We start from the raw sequence: 20,649 nt of genomic DNA, 5'->3' as shown, positions 1-20,649 counted from the left end.
CTTCATTAATTTCATTTAATCCTCTTGATGTTGCTATAGGTAGAGACTATCATTATCTCTATTTCTTCAGATGACAAGCTGAAGGTCAAAGAAATTAAGTAATTTACTCAAGGTCTTGTAACTAGGAAGTTGCAGAGTCAGAATTTGAATCCAAGTGTATCAGATACAATGTATGTATCCAAGTATAAGGAACCCCCTTAAAATTATTTATTAAAAATAACTCTGACATCTCCGGTCGGGTGTGGTGGCTCACGCCTGTAATCCCAGATCTTTGGGAGGCCGAGGCAAGTGAATCACTTGAGGCTAGGAGTTTGAGACCAGCCTGGCCAACATGATGAAACCCAATCTCTAGTAAAAATAAAAAAATTAGCCAGGTATGGTGGTGTGCACCTGTAGTCCCAGATACTTGCGAGACTGAGGCAGGAGAATCACTTGAACCCAGGAGGGAGAGGCTACAGTGAGCTGAGATCATGCCACTGCATTCCAGCCTGGGCAACAGAGGGAGACTCCATCTCAAAAAAAAAAAAAAAATTAAAAAAGAAATTATGACATCTCCAATAGAAGTTCTACTTTTAGAACATTTACTATGTGAGTAAACGTATAATGAACTCAGTAATGCATTTAGGTGAACTTGTATTTTAATAATCAGTCTCTATAAATGTTATGGAATATATACTTTTGGAAAATAATGTTGTGTATTCACGCAAGACATGATGGAAATGAGTTTTAGAACTTGTCAGTTGGGTAGAGGAGGTAGTAGGTAAGGTGGGAGGATGGTTGCTTATAAAGTACATACAGTAAGGGTCATCTCATTGGATTGAATTTCTAAACCTTTTCTGGCTTCTCGTATAACCTGACCCACTGGTGTAAGGGTATGAATGAAGTCACACGTTTGACTGGCTTGTTACTCCTACTTGCAGAACTCATGACCTCAGCCCCACTGCAATGTTTCCTACTTCCAGTAGTACTTCTGGAATGCACTGAGTAGCATCGCATGTGAACAAACTTGGACCTACTGCTGGGCTCTATCTATTCATCACGTGTCTTGCCCTTCTCCCTGGTGCCCTACTCTGTGTCCATGTGCTCACATATACTCTGTGCTGGAGGCTGGTGGTCTGTGGAAAAGCAGAGGGAGGGATGGACAGGGAGGCCTTAGTAGTCTTTGTTAGAGGCATTTGTTAAAGGGGGTCCCACAGCAGGGCTGCTGGAGCACCAATGAGTTACAGAGCTTAGAAAAAAAACCAGCTCTTTCCAGTTTTTTTTTTTTTTTTTTGAGACGGAGTCTCGCTCTGCCGCCCAGGCTGGAGTGCAGTGGCCGGGTCTCAGCTCACTGCAAGCTCCGCCTCCTGGGTTTACGCCATTCTCCTGCCTCAGCCTCCCAAGCAGCTGGGACTACAGGCGCCCGCCACGTCGCCCGGCTAGTTTTTTGTATTTTTTAGTAGGGACGGGGTTTCACCATGTTAGCCAGGATGGTCTCGATCTCCTGACCTCGTGATCCGCCCGTCTCGGCCTCCCAAAGTGCTGGGATTACAAGCTTGAGCCACCGCGCCCGGCCTTTCTTTCCAGTTTTTAATTGAGTATAATTTATATTCAATACAATGCATAGATCTTTAGTGTTTAGTTCAATGAATTTTGACAATTGTATATGCCCATGTGATCAAAAAAGTTATAGAATATCCCAGAAATTTCTCTTATGTCCCTTTAGAGTCAATTCCTTTGTTCCCCAGAGGCAATCACTTTCTAATTTTTATCATCTTAGTTTTCTCTAACTTCTCCTAAATGGAGTCATACCATACATACTTTTTTATGTCTGGCTTCTTTAACTTGGAAAAATGTTTTCAAAATACATCCAAGTTGTTGCATGAATCAATAGTTTATTCTTAATACATACTGTTAAATTGTATTCCATTGTATGGATGTGCCACAATTTGTTTTTCTATTCTCCTATATTTGCATAGCTGGGTAGTTTCCAGTTTTTGACTATTATGACTAAAGCTGTTATGAATATTCTCTTACAAGTCTTTTTGGAAGCATGCTTTCATTTCTCATGTGTAAATAGTAGTGAAATTGCTGGGTCATAAGGGTAGATATCTATTTAACTTCACAAGAAACAGCCAAACAGTTCTCCAAAGTGGTTATACCATTTTATACTTGCGCCAAGCAATGTAAGAGGGCTTTATGTCCTCCGTATTGACTTCAACATTTGGAATTGTCAGTGATTTTCATTTTAATTATGTTAGCAGTTTTGAAATTATGATTTTGATTTGCACTTTCATAATTATGTTGAGCACCTTTTCATATTTAATTGACTGTATATCTTGTGATATTTTTAAAAAGTCTTTTTCCTATTGTTTTAATGGTGTTGGTTTCAAAATTTTTGGTTTGTAGGCATTCTCTGTGTAGGGTGAATACACGTTCTTTGTCAGATGTTTGTATTGTAAATATTTGTTTCCAGTCTGTGGATTGCCAGTTCAATTTCTTAATGGTGTTTTTTGATGCACAGAATTGTTGCTGTTTCTTTTTTGACAATGTTCCAGTAACTATGGGTGCATAACAAACTTTCCCACATATTTGGCTTAAAATAATGAAAACATTTATTTTGCTCATGAATCTCTATTTTTGGTAGGAATCAGTAGGGATAGACTGCTTTTGTCCCCTTTGGTGTCAGCAACTTTATGGTAAGCCTTAAAATCATGTAGTATAAGTCCTCCAACTTTGTTATTCTTTTTCAAATTGTTTTTGATATTTTTTATCCATATGAGTGTTAGAATCAGCTTGTGAATTTTTCAAAAAGGCCTGTGAAATTTTGATCTTAATGGTATTGAATATGTAGATTCATTCTGAGAGAATGCACATTTGACAATATTTTGTCTTCCATTTCATGAGCATGACATATCTCTACATTTATTTACCTTTGAATTTTTTTTTTTTTTTTTTTTTTTTTTTTTTTTTTTTTTTTTTTTTTTTTGAGACGGAGTCTCGCTCTGTCGCCCAGGCTAGAGTGCTGTGGCCGGATCTCAGCTCACTGCAAGCTCCGCCTCCCGGGCTCATGCCATTCTCCTGCCTCAGCCTCCCGAGTAGCTGGGACTACAGGCGCCCGCCACCTCGCCCGGCTAATTTTTTATATTTTTTAGTAGAGACGGGGTTTCACCTTGTTAGCCAGGATGGTCTCGATCTCCTGACCTCGTGATCCGCCCGTCTCGGCCTCCCAAAGTGCTGGGATTACAGGCTTGAGCCACCGCGCCCGGCCTACCTTTGAATTTTTTCTGCAAGATTTTTATGCCCTGTACAGTTTTCAGTATTTTTGTTTCTAAATGTTGAATGTTTTTTGATGATATTGTAAATGGGATATAAAAATTATTCTCCATTTGTTTATTGGTATTACATAAAAATTAAATTACTTTTAAAATGTTCATCTTGCTAAATTGATTCCATAAGGTTTTCTACATATGCAATCATATTATCTGCAAATAACAATGGTTTAAATTATTTTCTGGTATTCATGCGTTATATTTCTTTCTCTCTCTCTCTTTTTTTTTTTTTTTTTTTTTGCCTTATTGCACTGGCTATTACTTCTAGTATAATACTGAATAAAAGGGGTAAGAATGGATATCATGTCCTTACACAATGTCTTTGTTAGGTTTTGGTATCAGAGTTATATGAGTCTCATGTAACAACTGGTGACATGTTCCCTCCTCTGACTTTTGAAAGTGCTTATGTAAGATTGGTATAAATTCTTCCTTAAATATTTACATAATTTATTGGTAAAGCCATCTGAGCCTGGATATTTTTTTCTTGGTAGGTAGTTTATTATGAGTTTAATTTCTTAACAGACATAGGACCATTGAGATTTTTGATTTCTTCTTACTTCAATTCTGGTACATCTTATTTTTCAAGAAAATTTTCCATCTTGTATAAATTGTTGATATTTTGGCATTCGTTTATGTATACAATCTTCTTACTATTCTTTTAATATCTTTAAAATTTGCAGTGATGTCTCCTCTTTTACTCCTGTTTTTGGTGATTTGTGTTTTTTCCTCTTGCTCAGTTTTGCCAAAAATTGATCAGTTCTCTTAATTTTTTCAAATACGCAACTTTTAACTTTTTTGTTTGTCCATTTTCTGATGTATTTATTTCTGCTATTACATTTTATTATTTGTTTTCTTCTACTTAATGTTGGCTTGAATTTGTTCTTTTTGTGTTGCTTCTTGTTTTGTTTTTGAATTGAGTTATTGCTCTGTTACTCAGATTAGAGTGCAAGTGCATGAGCACAGCTCACTGCAGCCTCTACCTTCTGAGCTCAAGTGATCCTCCTGCTTTAGTCTCCCAACTAGCTAGGACTACAAGTGTGTGCCATCACACCCAGATAATTTTTTATTTTTTAGTTGAGATGGAGTCTTACTATGCTGCCTAGGCTGGTCTCAAACTCCTGGCCTCAAACAATTCTCCCTCTTCAGTCTCCCAGAGTGCTGGGATTACAGGCATGAACCATCGTGCCTGAACTTTTTTGTTTCTTAAGGTGGAAATTTAGGTATTTGATTTAGTTCTTTCGTCTAATATAGACATTTAAAGCCCTAAATTTTCCTCCAAGCCCAGATTTATCTGCATCCTACAAATTTTGTTATGTTGTACATTTTTTATTCTTCAGTTGGAAATATTTTCTAATTTCCCTTGTTTTTTTTTTTTTCTTTGACTGATGGGTTATATAGAAGTGGTTACTTAAATTTTGAAATGTTTCAAGATTTTCTAGATATCTAATTGTAATTGATTTCTAATTTCTATTGCAATCAGAGAATATTATTTTGATCCTTTGATATGATTTTGAGCCTTTGATTTTTTTTTTAGATTTGTTTTGTGGCTCAGCATGTAAACTGCCTTGGTGAATATTTTAGGTACAATTGAAAATAATGAGTATTTGCAGATTTTGGCTACAGTATTTTATAAATGTCAAATTGATTGAAAGTGGTATTTCAGTCCTTTTATATCCTTACTGAGTTTTTGCGGTTTATTTGCTGAGAGAGAGAGAGGTGTTATAGTCTCCAAGTATGAATGTGAATTTCTCTATTTTTCTCTTTAGTTCTGTTGATTTTTTCTTTTTGAATTTTGAAACTCTGTTATGAATATATATATACACATTTATAATTATTAGGTCTTCTACATAAATGGATCTTTTAAAAATGACAAAATACTCACCTTATCTCTGGTAATATTTGTTGTCTTAAAATCCACTTTGTCTGATTTTAATATAGCCACCAGCTTTCTCATGTTTATTGTTTGCATGGAACATCTTTTTCCAATATTTTCCTTTCAATCAACCTTTCTCCCTCTCCCTCTCCTTCTTCCTCTTCCTCTTCCCTTTCTTCTTCTTTCTCTTTCTTCCTTCTTCCTTCTTTCTTCTTTCTTTCTTTCCTTCTTCTTCCTCCTCTTCCTCTTCCTTCTCCTCTTCCTCTTCCTCCTCCTCCTCCTCCTCTTCCTCCCCTTCCCCTTCCCCTTCCCCTTCCCCTTCCTCCTCCTCCTCCTCCTCCTCCTCCTCCTCTTCCTCTTCCTCTTCCTCTTCCTCTTCCTCTTCCTCTTCCTCTTCTTCTTCTTCTTCTTCTTCTTCTTCTTCTTCTTCTTCTTCTCCTCACAGTTTCGCTCTGTTGCCCAGGCAGGAGTGCAGTGCTGTGATCTCAACTCACCGCAACCTCCGTCTGCTGGGTTCAAGTGATTCTCTTGCCTCAGCTTCCAAAGTAGCTGGGACTACAGGCACACACCACCATGCCCAGCTAATATTTTGTATTTTCAGTAGAGATGGGGTTTCATCATGTTGACCAGGCTGCTCTCAAACTCCTCACTTCAAGTGATCCACCCGCCTCAGCCTCCCAAAGTTCTGGGATTACAGGCGTCAGTCACCACACCCGGCCCAGTCTATCTTCTTTTATCTGTGTTTTTATATTAATAATTAACATGTTACTTTTAAATTGCATATAGGTAAGTCTTGCTTTTCTATTCAGTCTGACAATTTCTGCCTTACAGTTGATGTGTTTAATCTATTTACATTTACTATAATAACATTTATGATTGGGTTTAAGTTTATCATTCCAGTATTTGTCATATCATTCTGGTATTTGTCATATGTTGCTTCATTTTTTTCCTGTATTCTTTTAGGGTAAATCAAAATTTTTTTATTACTCTATTTTGTCTTCTCTATTGACTTTGTAGCTATATTTTTTGTATTATTTTTATAGTGTTTGCTTTTTAGAAATTAGATTATGTATTTTAAATTATCACAGTTTACTTTCAAATACATTCCTAATGTTTTATGAGCAATGCAAGAAACAGAAATATAATTACATTCACCTGCTTCTTGCCCTTTATGCTCTTGTTTTCATATATTTTACTTCTATTTATGCTATAAACTCCATAATAATTATTATTTTTGCTTTTAACAGTGAGTCTTTTTTTTTTTCTTTACAGAAGTTGGAAATATACATATTGCGTGTGTGTGTGTGTGAGACATGTCTAGGTATGGTTTTCTTTATGTTTATCTACTTGGGTTCACTGAGCTTCCTGGATCCATGGGTTGATTTTGGAAAGTACTTGGCTACTATCTCGAAAAAAAAGAAGAAAAAATAAATTTTCCTTGTTAACATTCCATTTTTTTTCTCAGACTTATTTTGCAACTGGCTTCAAATAATTTGAAGAAAGGTTCATGGATCTCCCTTCAGCAGAGTTTGGGATCTGAACATTGGTGAGATTCCAGAAAATTCCTTATGCTTTACAATGTGGCTGCCAGCTGTTTTTCTTCTTTTTCCCACTGGGGTGTTCTCTTTGCCCTCCAGTGTTGCCCCCAAATGTCTGTCTCTTGAGAGTTCTCCACCCAGTGGTCCTGCTTGCATCTTTGGAGGAAGGTGGCAGTGCACTCAGTGGAGGCCGAGGGTGCCTCAGAGGGATTTCTCTTGGATCTCCTGTCCTACCCCAGCTTCAATGTTGCAGTTGGAGAAGGCCCTGGATATCTCAGGGTAATCTACCATCCCCAGCCCTACAGCATACTGGCCCTGTGCACTAGATAAGAACAATAGCAGAGGGTTGTGGGCTGGTGCAGACACACACTCTCCAGGGTCCTAATCTGCCATACCAACCCACTGACTGCTGCAACTCTATTAAAAGTTTGGTGGGGCTGAGCATGGTGGGCTCATGTTTATAATCTCAGCACTTTGGGAGATCGAGGTGGGCAGATCACCTGAGGTCAGGAGTTTGAGACCAGCCTGGACAACATGGCAAAACCTCTCTTTACTAAAAATATGAAAATTAGCTGGGTGTGGTGGTGGGCACTTGTAATCCCAGCTACTTGGGAGCCTGAGAAAGAGAATTGCTTGAACCCAGAGGCAGAGGTTGCAGTGAGCCGAGATTGTGCCACTGCACTCCAGACTGGGCGACAGAGTGGGATTCTGTCTCAAAAAATACAAAATAAATAAATAAATAAAAAACAAAACAACTTAATTAAAAAAAAGTTTGGTGGTTTCTCCTTACCCCCATCCATGGCAGATTCATTTTTCTCTGCTCCTTCCTAGCGATGAAAATGGCTCTCTTCTTGCTAGGAAGGAATCTTCACTTTCTGAAATTTAGTTCATTTCACTTCTTTGCATCTGCAGCTCTCTGATAGGTTTTAAACAATTGTGATATTGTACCTTACCTGGTTCATTCTCATTGTTAGAGTGGGAGCAAGTCTTCAGTGATTTTTGGCATCCTAAATGGAAGTAGAGCTCAGTTCTTTTTGTTTTTATTTATTTACTTTCTATTTCTAGTAACTAGATGCCAATCTACGCAGCTGGGATAGGAATAGATTTGAGTGATCCCAACTCAAAATCCCGATTCCTTTCCTATGCCAAAAACTTTCTGTTGGATAAAGCTCATAATTTCTGATACCTTCTCTCACTTGAAGTTGCCCCCAAGAGGCTCTTCAGAACCCATTAAATGGATTTCTATTGGGCCCACCCATCAGTGTTACGGAGACGTCTAAATGTCACTATTCAAGGCATGGCAAACTCCTCACCCCTCAGCTACTCAATGCATCTATTTTTACAGTAAGAATAAGCTGGAGAGGGGCAATCCCTCAAAAGCATTTTCAGCTTGGGTGACATCAAGGCTTTCAGAAAAGGGAGCAATTTCAGGGTGAGAGTAGGGTAGGAGCACCTACCTACTAACGTTTCTTTGGTATCTTCTCTGAGCCACCCTTTTGCAGTTAATCCTGTGGTACTTCCTTGAGATAGGTCTTATCATTTAACACACAAGGAAGCTGAGACTCCACATCGGGATATAACTTGCTGGAGGTAAGTGGCAGAGATGGGATTTGAACCCACATCTGACTCAGCCTAAAACCTAGGCTTAAAAAAATTTTTTTTGACCGATATGGAGGAAGGCATGGCAGAAGACGGAGTAGGCAAACCACTGCTCCCCAGTTGGGCCGGGGACTGACCCGGCAGGTGTCGGCCCTGGGGTCAGAACCACGTTGGAGGCTGTAGCTTCTGAGGACAGTGCTCTTCTGTCAGGATCCCACGTCACAATGGATTCAGGTACTCTCTGGTAACCTTGAGCAGTGCGTTTAGTTTTTTTCTGAACATCAGCAGTTTCCTGAAAATTGGAGTTGTCCCAAATTCTTCTAAAACCTTCCTGTGGGAAATTGGGAGCCACTCCTCCAAAGGTCTCTCTCCCAATAACTGGATTTATAGAAAGGAAAGGACAGAAAGAAGCAGCCCCCACGTTCACCCCAGCCCCTGCCCATCCCAGTCTGCACAAGCCTTCTCGCCACACCAGAGGCCACCTCATGCTCGGCCTCTTCTCCCTGGCACGGTGGCTCACACAGGAAAAGCCAAAGTGTAATTAGCTAATAGCAGAGCTCCTCCGTTAATGGAAAGGGCATTTCAAACTTATGCAAACTGATACTGTGGGATTTGTGAGAAATCATCAATAGGATGCAACAGAGAGGACTCACAGGTCACTTGTCAAGTGGGGACAAAGCTTTTCTCATTTAAGCTTTGAGACCCAGAGTGGGTCCCTGAATCTCTGGCCTGCTGGGATGTGAGAGCACTGGGGGAGGAAGCTGAGACCCTTTTTTGGAGCATCTTTTCCCTCATAACAGTTCCGGTCAGTACTGCTACATACCCAACAGGCATGATCTCAGCTGTTCCTCACCACAACCCAATGAGGTAGGTACTAGTATTGTCCCCATTTTATAGCTGAGGAAATTGAGACTCAGAGAGGTAAGTAACTAGACTAACGCTAAGCATCTAGTCAATGGTGAGCCTGGAACATGAGCCCAAGACTGCTTGAATTGCAGGTCAAGGTGGTTAACCACTTTCCTGGTACCTTTCCATTCAGTGGTTGGCCTATTCTAAAACCTAGGTTACTAATAGAAGATGACATGGGATCCTCCGAGGCTGGTTATTGATTACCACACCTCTTTTCTCCTCTTCTTGGGCTTATGCCCACACTATATTTCCCAGACTCCCTTGCAGTTGGGTGTAGCCATGTGACTGAGAGCTGGCCATTGTCATGTGAGTAGAAGTGTTTCCCCTCTACCCCCTTAGGTGATCTTCATGCTCATTCCATGACTGGAGTGGAAGTGATTTCCAGGACTACCTTGAGAACCATGTGTTGAAGGTGGTTGATCCATAAGTTAGAAAGAGCCTGGGTCCCTGATTCATCACTTGGAGGAGAATGTTCCTACCAAGCATACTTGTATCACACTCTTTTATTGGGTTAACCCACTTATGCATGAAGGTTTACCAGTTGTAGCAACTGATGCTACCTTAAGCTATGCAAGTGTTACCCATCAGGAAGGGGTTGGAGGGCCACTGAGGACCTGAGGGCATGACTCTGAATACTCCTTCTGCTTAACTTGCCTAGGGAGGAAGGAGTGAGGAAGCTCAGTCTTTCTCGCTGCACAGATTCAGGTTTGGGTGCAAGGCTTAATGGATTAATGAACCTTCAACAATTTAATTTTTCTAAAATCACTATTTTTTGAAAGTTAGAATGATATTTGCATCATTCTGTATGAATTTAATTTAGTCAACAGATTTTGTTGAGCACTTACTCTGTGTTGATAATTGTTCTAGGTGCTGGGGAGAGGAGCAGTGAGCAAACACAAAATCCCTGCCTGTTTAGAACTGATCTTCTAGTGGTGGTGGTTGGGGTCAGGAGCAGCTGGACAGTGAATTACTAAGTAAGTATGCCATGTGGTGATTAGTGATGTGGGGAACTAATAAAGCAGAGTCGGGGGAGTGAGAATACCAAGCATGATGGGTGGAGGGCAGGTGGTCAGGGAAGGTGTGTCTACTTGAGGACATTTGAGCAGATACCTGAAAGTAAAGAATTGGGCCATGGAGATCTTTGGGGAAAGGGTGCTGCAGGCAGAGGGACTGCAGGGTCATTGTAAAGACCCCAGGCCAAAGAGCATGTGTCATGTTGGAGGAGCAGCAAGGTGGTCGGTGTGGCTGCAGTGGTGAGGGCCAGGGTAAGTGTGGTCATGTTGGAAAAAGCATCCTTCACACCACCTGCATATATGTAGATAGTCCATAAATGTTGAGTCCTTCCTTCCTAGATAATGGCTTTGTCGTCTCCCAGGGAAATCCTCATTGGTAAGAACAGACAAATAGATGAAAATGGAAGCAAATCAAACACAAATTTTCTTTATTGACTTTTATTTCACTAGGAGGCGTCGTCCTTTTAGTCCAAGGCTCTAGTTCCTGTATCATACAAATGCTTCTGGCAAAGGATAATATTTCAAGCTATTTTGGTCATTAAACCTTAAAGAGGTTGACTGCAAATTTGGCTGAGGTGAGTGGAGGAGAAGGGACTGAGAGATCTGGTTGCCTGGAGAGTATTGAAGTAAAGATCGAGTGAGGACCAGGGAAGGAGGGCAAAGAGGTGTGTGTGGAAGCTTAAGCCTGTGTGTTTTGAAGCTCCTCTGTGCTGTAACTTTATGTGGGTATCAAAGGAATTTACATCTGCAGACATCACTGATTCCCAGAAAGGATTGCTCCTAACTCACAAGCTCACTATACATTGAATGAATGAATGAGTTTTCTATATCCCCAGGAAGGGATGATCCTTTCCTCCCACCCTGTCACTGAAGACCAGGAGAAGAGCAATCTCCCGAAATACCCTCATCTCCTGAAATGTCCACTGTCAACATTCTTGGTTCCAGACACATATTTCAAGCATAAAATAGATCTATTGAATATTTGGGATCATTAGGAGTTGAGGGGCAGGGAAAGCAAGTTCCAGGTTAAGCTTCCAGGAAAAGTACCCCAACCACACTGTAGAACTGGACTGAAGATGAAACCACCATTGCAGCTACTGAGAACTCAATGACAGGAACTTGTTGTTTCTACCCCGTGCACAGCTGCTTCCAAAGAACTGATGCTCCTGTGTCAGTGAAGGGATTCCCTTGACTGAGTCCAATTCCTTGCACTGCTCACTTCTTCATTTCTAAAACAAAATCTTACGCAGATGTGTACAAAGACAGGACTGGGTCACAGGCCTGCATTCTAACTACAAGAGAGGCTGGCAGTTTGAGTTGTGACTACACTGGGGAGGCAGGAATGCTATCATGAGATTTTCCCCCAGTATAGAAAGGATTGGCAAAGACAGAGCCAATGTTCCCTGTAGGAGATGTCTACAGAAGGTCCGATGAAAATTCGAAGTCTTATTCAGAACAAAGGCCTAGATTACCTTCCAGAGACCCTGGGAAGAATGATGCCCAGGAAGGTGGCCTCTGTCATGAAGTGATCACCAACCATGGCAATGTCAACCGGGGAATGGCAAGGGGGAGTGCTGGGCATAGGGTCCAACTCCCAGGAAACTAGAAAGAGCCCAGGAAGCTAGAAGGCGAGCTTATGTCGGCCTGGTCTTTTTAACAGTGCTCCACTCTGCCGAGAGAACAAGGCCTTCATGGGAAATTATGAAGAACGAAAAAAAAAATCATCTGTGTTTGGTTTGTGTGGGGATTTAATCACTGACTTATCCTGATGCTTATGTATACTTGCAGCTTAGAAAAGTGAAGAATTCTTTCTGGGACAGTTCTGGGAAACAGAATCCCATACACGCTAAAAGGAACCGAGGAATGTTTTCCATTTATCTTGAGCTGGACACCAAACAAATGTGTTCCTCTTTCTTTGCTCACTTAGAAGTCCTCTTCCTGTTCTGGGTTAATCAACTTCAAGTTTGAAGGAGATGATGTTTATTTTCATCTTCGAATCTGACCTGAAACCACTAAGAAATTATGAATAAATTTTAATACATTGGAACCCTATCTTAAACCACAATGTATGAGTGGATGAGTCACAATTCCAAGACAGCCCAATGCCCCATACGACTCAGACACCAATGACTTTAGTGCTCCCCAAATCACTTTCCCATGAAGGGCAAGGTTCTCTCGGTAGGGTGGGGCATGGTCAGAAAGGAGAACTTCAGCTTCTGCTTCAAAACAGGCTTCCACGCTCAGATGGGCCCTGCCGTCTCAAACACGGCTCTTCACCCTCCCTGCCACACTTTGTCCTTACTGGGCTTGCCATCCTTCAAGGCAGGCCAAGGGCCCCCCTCCAGGAAGTTGCCTCCTCATGACAGGCACCTTGCTGGTAGCTCCCAATTATTTTGTGAGATGGGATGCAGAACAGAGTTGCTTTGGAAGCCCTGGAGGGCACTGAGGGTCTGACTTTTGGGCCGCAGGACTCTTGCAAAGCCTGATTCCTTGAAGACATCACTTTGACTTACTTGGTCCCAGAGCCTGTCTTGTTTTTAATTTCCCTGCTAAGTTTCTGTTCTCCAGCAATGTATAACCCCCTTTTTCTACTTCAATAACCTCAGTGGTAGCTCTCACCATGTTAAACAACGGTCTGATTTGGCATGGAAAAAAAGCAGTCAATTGTTCCCTTTAAATCTTAATGTTTTCAGCCCTGGGAACATTTGAAGTAACTATTTAATGAGAAGACTTCTGGTGAAGCATAGGTAAGATCTTAAAGGCCCTAATTGCTCCCCAGAGAAAGCTGTCAGGGCTAAGTAACCTCATTCAGGTTGTGTACGCAGAGCAGGGAGAGCAAAACAAGGCAGAAGTGAAGCTGAGGGGGCAGAAGTTACGGACACTTCTCGGACCTGGAAGTATTTCTGGAGTTGTGCCTTGCGCTGTCTGTTTTGGATACCTGCTGGCTGACTGCTATGCCCCCAAATGGTCAAACAAATGACTTACTCTTTCCTGGGCCTAGTTGCCTTCTAATTTGGAACTCAAATTATAGTTCTTTCTTCTCCTCTTTCATTTAAATACAAAACAAAACAAAACAAAATCTGAAACTATTTTTCCTTCTAACCCCCATTTGAACTTTTTATTCGTTTTATTTGCATTCATTTGCTTATTCACTGCACGAATGTTCATCACGTTTCCCTGGGGTTTCGGACACTGTCCTAGGCACTAGGGCTGCACCCTATTATTTATGCATTGTTGGTTTAGTGGCAATAAGATGAATTTCTGCACAAGGGTCAAGAGAACAGATGCACATCACATCTGCTGCCAGGGGGCACCTCCTAGGCCAATATCCCCTACCTCTAAATTTGGGCTGTGTGAGGTAGAATGGGGGAGTTCTACCATACAATAAGAACGTTCACTGTGTGCCCAAGGCACGTGGAGAGCGAGGCACTTTGGAAATTGGGCTCAAAATGACTTCTTATTTAATTGAAACAAAAAGCCCTTTGTGTGAGCCTTGCTCCTTCCAGTCCACGGAGGCGGTCTGTTTGCTCTGACAGCAGCCCTGCAGCCCCTGAGCTGCCTCAGGTGAAATGCTGCCTGGCTGCCAATGGCCACACTGCCTGTGACCATTATAGGGCCTAAGTGGGTTTGGGAGCCATACCCTTGGAATTAAGTAAGAAAAATGGAGGTGAGAGCAGGGCACTCTGCAGGCCACACTGTTCAGTCTTCTCTTGATGTGACTGAGACTTAAATTGGGAAGTATTTGGCTGATGGCGAGGGCAGATAAACGTTACGGATTTGATGTAATCCCAGACCTCAGACTTGAAACGGAGCTTGACCCTTCCCTTTGAGCACTTTTATGCAATACTACTGGACATGTAGTAACAAGAAAGGAAACAGAGGGAGGATATCGGTGCAGCCATGTGTCGAGTCTGGGAGAGAAAATGACAGCGGGAGCAAGGCAGGAGATGTGAATCAAATCAGGGGTTAAAACAGCAAAAGAGAATTCCATAAAGTTAGACTTTGTGACGGGGTTGTAATGGATTTTGGGGAAGGGGGCTAGGAATGTCATCTGGCTGTTTAGAAATCCGGTATAACCGTATAGCCTGAAATTGAATTTATAATTATTACAAATTGCACGTATGTGTCCTTGTAAGACTGTGGGGGTGGGTGGAGCAGCTTTTGCTCTGCCTGGTTTTCACACAGGGAAACTGAGGCACAGGAAGTTTCTATGACTTGCTCGGGGTTGTAAAACTGGTGGCTAAATTTTGTATAAAATATAGTGTGTGTATCCTCCCTTTCCATGGTAATGATGCCTTGAATTTGTCAAGTACATTTGCATTTATCATATCATTGGACCAGCCCAACAACCCTGAAGGAGGTGTAATGGGTGAGAAAACCAAGGACCAGTGAAAGACTGAAAATGGACTGGAATTCCCAATTCTTGGGCACTTTCTATGTGCTTTGTGCCTTGTGCATGCTGTCTCAAAAAATACTGTCTTTTAAAGATATCATTTATCGCTCATTTGCAGATGGGGAGGCTGAATTGTGGGAAGTGTAAGAGATATGTGGGAAGGGTAAGAGAGATGCCCAAGACCACCTAACTAGTAAATGGTAGACTAGAGGCAGCTCCAGGTGTACGACCCCAAAGCCTGGGCTGTTCCATGACAGCAGGTGACTCCTACCACCGGCTACCTGCCCGTGGACACCTGGCAGCCCGTCAGGGCAGAGTTGGCCTTAGAACTCCATTTCTCCACTCCTAACGTTTCCACCAGACAAAGCGGCTTGCACAATAACAGCTTTGTGGTGAATAGCAGAAGTGTGGAATCCAAGAAGCCTGAGTTTGGTTATGGGTTCTTCTACATGCTAGCAGAAGGTCTAGGGTGATTCTTTGGTCTCCCACAGTGGTCCAGTTGCCACCTGTATAAAATAAAGATGAAAACTCCCCCTTGGAAGGACTGTAATGAGAATCAGTGTGTGTAAACAGCTGACAGCTCTCGGGGTGTGGTGAGCGCTCAAGTGGTGATGGGTGTAGGGAGGGACAGCTGGGCGTCTGTTTCCTGACTTGGTCTCTTCGTGTTGCCCTATCCTGTCTTTCTCATTTCCACAGGTAGGCACACAGTTTCCTTTATTTATTTTTGAAACAGGGTCTTGTTCTATCACCCGGGCTGGGGCATAGTAGTGTGATTATGGCTCACTGCAGCCTTGAATCTCCTGGGCTCAAGCAATCCTCCCACCTCAGCCTCCCGAGTAACTGGGACCACAGGTGTTCATCACCACACCTGGCTAGGTTTGTCTATTTTTTTGTAGAGACAAGGTCTCACTTTGTTGCCCAGGCTGGTCACGAACTCCTGGGTTCAAGCGATCCTCCTGCCTTAGCCTCCTAAAATGTTGGGATTACAGGTGTGAGCTACTGTGCCCAGTGGGCACATAGTTTTGAAGCTTTCCTCTGTGCTCTCTCCTAGACCTCTCCTCTTTTTTCTTGATTTCTCTTCTGAGGTCTTGCCATGGATATGGAATAACCTTTATTTTTCAGTCGTATGTGCCGCAGCCAATGTGTGAGGGTACAGAATGGAGCCATCAGCTTCTCTTCTCCTGGAGCCCCTCCTTGGCTTCTGTATCCCTCAGGTTCTTCAGAGAAACAGAACAAGGGGCTGGCAAGTCAGAACCCTGGAGGGCAGGCTTGTGGGCTGGAAACTCTCAGGCAGGAGCTGAAGCTGCACTTGACAGGTGGTATTTCTTCTTTCTCAGGAGAACCTCAGTTTAGCTTTTAAGGCCTTTCAACTGATTGGATGAGGCCTACACACATTATTGAGGCTAATTTCCATTACATAAAGTTAACTGATTATAGAGACCAACTACATGTACAAACACCTCCCCAACACCTACCTTTGTGTTTGATTGGATAATTGGGTAGGATAGCTCAGTGACATAGGTCCATAGGACTCATTGTCGCAGCTTCCATGACCTGCCCGTGGTGTCTCTGTTCTCCTTTTCCTCTGCCCCACTCTTTAAGTATTTATGGTCATCAAGGCTCCATCACTAGCACTTTGCTCATCCTAGATGCTCCCCTGGGCAGCCTTGTCTCCCTGCGGCTGATGAATTATGGCTTATACGCTAGCAATTGCCTAGTTTTCATTTCAGGAAGCCTATTTCTGCTTGGCCACTGTACACCTGCACGGGATGCCCCCACTCCCTCAGGTCCCACCTTATCCCCCACTCCCTCCTGTCCGCTTTCCGGGATTCTGCCCTTTCCCTCCCCTTGGTCACTCCAACCAGAAATCTGGCTGCCATTCCCGACCCTTACCTCTCCATCTCTTGTCACATTCAATGGGTGACCAAGTCCTGATGATTTCTACCTATTAAATATGTCATTCACCTAGGTAACAAAATATTTATTGGTTATCTACACACAGCACAGACCTAGGCTTTAGGGAGTTCTTAATCTTGGCACTATGGACATTTTGGGTCAGATAATTCTTTGTTGTGGGGAATGTTCTGTGCGCTGTATGATGTTTAGCAGCATTCCTCTTGTATTAGTTGCTAGGGCTGCCCTAACAATGCCACAGGCTGAGGGGCATAAGCCATGGAAACTTATTTTCCCAAAGCTCTGAAGGCTGTGAGTCCAAGATCAAGGTGCCAGTAGGGTTGATTTCTCCTGAGGCCTTTCTCCTTGGCTTGTGGGCTGCAGCCTTATTGCTGTGTCCTCGCATGGCCTTTCCTCTGTGCGACCACATCCTTGGTTCCTTTCTTCTTCTTATAAGGGTACTGGCCTTATTGGATTAGGGCCCCGCTCTAAAGGCCTCACTTTAACTTAACTGCCTCTTTAAGACCTTGTCTACAAATACATTTACATTCTGAGGTACTGGGGATTAGAACTTCAACTTAGGGATTTTAGGAGGGGCAAATTCAGTCCATACAACTGGTCTCTACCCACTAGATGCCAGTAGCATCCCTTACTCCAAGTTGAGACAACAATGAACAGTGTCCCCAGATACTGCCAGATGTTCCCTGGGGGCAAAATGGACCGTGTTGAGAATCACAGCTCTATACAACAGAAAGTTTCTGACAGTGACTGCACATTAGAATCACTTGGAGAAATTAAAACCAAACCACCCACAGAGATTCTGATTTAATTTAATTTTGGGTGGGGCCCAGGCAGGGATATTTTGCAAAAGCATTCCTGGCTATTCTAACTTGCAGCCAGAGATGAGAACCTTCTAGGACCATTACAGTGAACAAGACAGACAGTAAATAACAAATTTCATGATTAAAATTTTAAAACATAATTAAGATTATATTATGCATACTCTTTAGTAACATTCTCTTTAAGTATCTTGAACATTTTCTTGTGCTGTTAGAGAATCTGCAATAAAAATTTTCATGAGTATATAGTGGAATGTGCTGCAAGTCTTCTAATCAAGGCGCTATTATTTATTTTAGAGGGTTCAAATTCTCCTTTATTGACGTGATACTGCAAAGAATATTCTTGTATACATATCTTTGTAAGCAGCTTTGATCATTTTCTTAGCATAAAATTTGAGAGGTAGAAAACCTGGTGAATATTTGTGTAGCTTTTGATACATATTACTAAATTGCCCCTCAGAAGTGTTGTATTAATATAAAGCCCTGCTAACAGAATATATAGTTGATTCTTGAAAAATATGGGAGTTAGGGGCACTGATGCCCTGTGCACTTGAAAATTCAGGTATAACTTTTGACTCCTTGAAAACTTAACTATTAACAGCCTACTGTTGACCAGAAGCCCCACCGATAACATAAATGATTGATTAACACATATTTTGTATGTTATGTGTATATATACTATGTTCTTACAATAAAGTAAGCTAGGGAGAAGAAAATGTTATTAAAAAATCAGAAGGAAAAGACATTTGCAGTACTGTGCTGTATTTACTGACAGTAGAAGACGGCATCATCTGTTTACAGGATGAATTGTTTGTCTGAAATGGGCAAATGCAGCTGCAGACCTCCGTCTAAGGCACATATCAAGCAATTCAGCTTTTTCTTGTAATGTCATGACTTTTCTCTGCTTCTTGGGAATAGTTCCAGCATCACTAGCAGCACTTCGTGTGGATCCCGTGGTGTTATTCAAGGTTTACGGCATTGCACTAAACATGATGAAAAGTATGAGGGAACCACAAGAGATCACTTTTCACTATGATACACAATTTACTGGGGAGACGAACTGCTCACCCGAAGATGATTAGAATCACACGGCGGCGATTTAAGCAGATACTTGTAATGCTTGAGTCACCACAATAGCAACAGGAGGTGTCTATGAAGTGACTACAGTAGTACAGTATGTACTACAGTTAATTTTATGCAGCTCTGATTTAATACTATATCTTTACATTTGTTTATATATCTCTTGACTGTGAATGATGCCATGTATGTTCTGTGTTTGTGTGCATACGTCTTGATAAATTCTAACTTTTTATAATAGATCTATGTATACTTTATGGTAGTAAATGATAAAATAGACTAGTATCTACATATAGTTTATACATTCATGACATACCTTTTTCTTAATTTTTTCGATATTTCTAGTCTATACAATTGTTCTGCAAGTCTTTTTAAATTGTTGAAAAATCTTTAAAGGATTTTCAATATATATATTGAAAAAAATCCATGCATAAGTGGATACATGCACTTCAGACCTGTGTTGTTCAAGGGTCAACTGTATCAAAAATCATTGCCCTATGTCTTCACCAGCCTTGGGTATTTCAATTTTTGAAATTAAACAAAACATAGTGCCTTGTTTTAATTTGAATTTCTTTGGTTATAATTGAAGCTAAACTTTTTTTTTCAAATACTATACATTATTTGCAGTTTTCATTTTTGAATTGCTTGTTCATGCCATTTGTCTATTTTTAACAATATTTTAATTTTTTATATTTATTTGCAAAAGCTGGTTATGAGCGTATTAATTATCTGTTACATATTGCAAGTTTTTAAAATCAAGTTTGTGTTTGCCTTTGGCATTTGTAAATGTCATGTTTATTTCTAAAAGTAACTTTGTTATAGTTAAGTCTATTAATATTTCTTCTCTCTTTCCCTTTCTCTCTGCTCACCTTCCTTCCTAATTTTATTTATAGAAAACTTTTCCATATTCGCCATCAGATCAATATTCATCTATGTTTTTGTTCTTTTTTTTTTTTTTTTTTTTTTTTGAGGCGGAGTCTCGCTCTGTCGCCCAGGCTGGAGTGCAGTGGCCGGATCTCAGCTCACTGCAAGCTCCGCCTCCCGGGTTCACGCCATTCTCCTGCCTCAGCCTCCCGAGTAGCTGGGACTACAGGCGCCCGCCACCTCGCCCGGCTAGTTTTTGTATTTTTAGTAGAGACGGGGTTTCACCGTGTTCGCCAGGATGGGTTTTTGTTCTTTTATTATTATATTTTGAACATTAGATTTTCTAAATTTATTTGAAATTTTGGCATGCCATGTGAAGTAAGGAATGAATTCACATTTTCTTCCAAATAGTTACATAATTGTTCTGAAACTACTTCTTAATAATTTTATCTTTTCCTGTTGATTTGAAATGTCACATTTTCCTAGATGAAATCCTTATCTGACTGGGTCTGTTTTGGTGCTTTCTGTTCTGTTTTACTCTGCATCATTTTCTTTGCTAGATTTCTAGTGTGTTTTGGCAGATGATGTTCAAGTTCTTCTCATTTTAAATTTTTCAAAAGAATTTTTGAAATTCAGAATCTTTTGTTTCTTTCAGATTCTAAAAATTCCCATTGTGATTTTGAGTAAAAGTCCATTAACTTGGGGAGAATTTACAGCTTTCAGTATTACGACTTATCTTCCATACTCATGATATAGCACTTCTAGTTTCTTTTTTTTTTTTTTTTTTTTTTTTTTGAGGCGGAGTCTCGCTCTGTGGCCCGGACTGGAGTGCAGTGGCCAGATCTCAGCTCACTGCAAGCTCCGCCTCCCGGGTTCACGCCATTCTCCTGCCTCAGCCTCCCGAGTAGCTGGGACTACAGGCGCCCGCCACCTCGCCCGGCTAGTTTTTTTTGTATTTTTAGTAGAGACGAGGTTTCACCGTGTTAGCCAGGATGGTCTTGATCTCCTGACCTCGTGATCCGCCCGTCTCGGCCTCCCAAAGTGCTGGGATTACAGGCTTGAGCCACCGCGCCCGGCCAGCACTTCTAGTTTCAAACATTCTTTATGGATCTTTGTAAAGCGTGTTGTTTTCTTTATAACAGTCCCATATGTTGAATTTATTTTAAGGTACTTTGTATTTTTGTTGCTATTTGAAGTGGACCCTTTTAACCATTATATTTACTAGGTGGCTATTGTTATTATTTAACTTTGGGAGGCCGAGATGGGCGGATCACGAGGTCAGGAGATCAAGACCATCCTGGCTAACACGGTGAAACCCCGTCTCTACTAAAAATACAAAA

General features: G+C 41.3%; 1 long non-coding RNA gene across 1 annotated transcript; it reads left to right on the top strand.

Moving 5' to 3' along the window:
* Positions 1-7,419: 7,419 nt before the first annotated feature.
* LOC117099678 lies at positions 7,420-19,026 on the top strand. The gene is made up of 4 exons (XR_004443947.1): positions 7,420-9,536; positions 10,098-10,204; positions 10,694-10,818; positions 18,170-19,026. It is a non-coding gene; the product is annotated as an uncharacterized LOC117099678 (long non-coding RNA).
* Positions 19,027-20,649: the final 1,623 nt, after the last annotated feature.

Source organism: Trachypithecus francoisi, unplaced genomic scaffold (genome assembly GCF_009764315.1).
Source record: "Trachypithecus francoisi isolate TF-2019V2 unplaced genomic scaffold, Tfra_2.0 Lachesis_group17, whole genome shotgun sequence".
Lineage (NCBI taxonomy): Eukaryota > Metazoa > Chordata > Mammalia > Primates > Cercopithecidae > Trachypithecus > Trachypithecus francoisi.
This window is presented reverse-complemented; position numbering and strand designations above follow the sequence as displayed.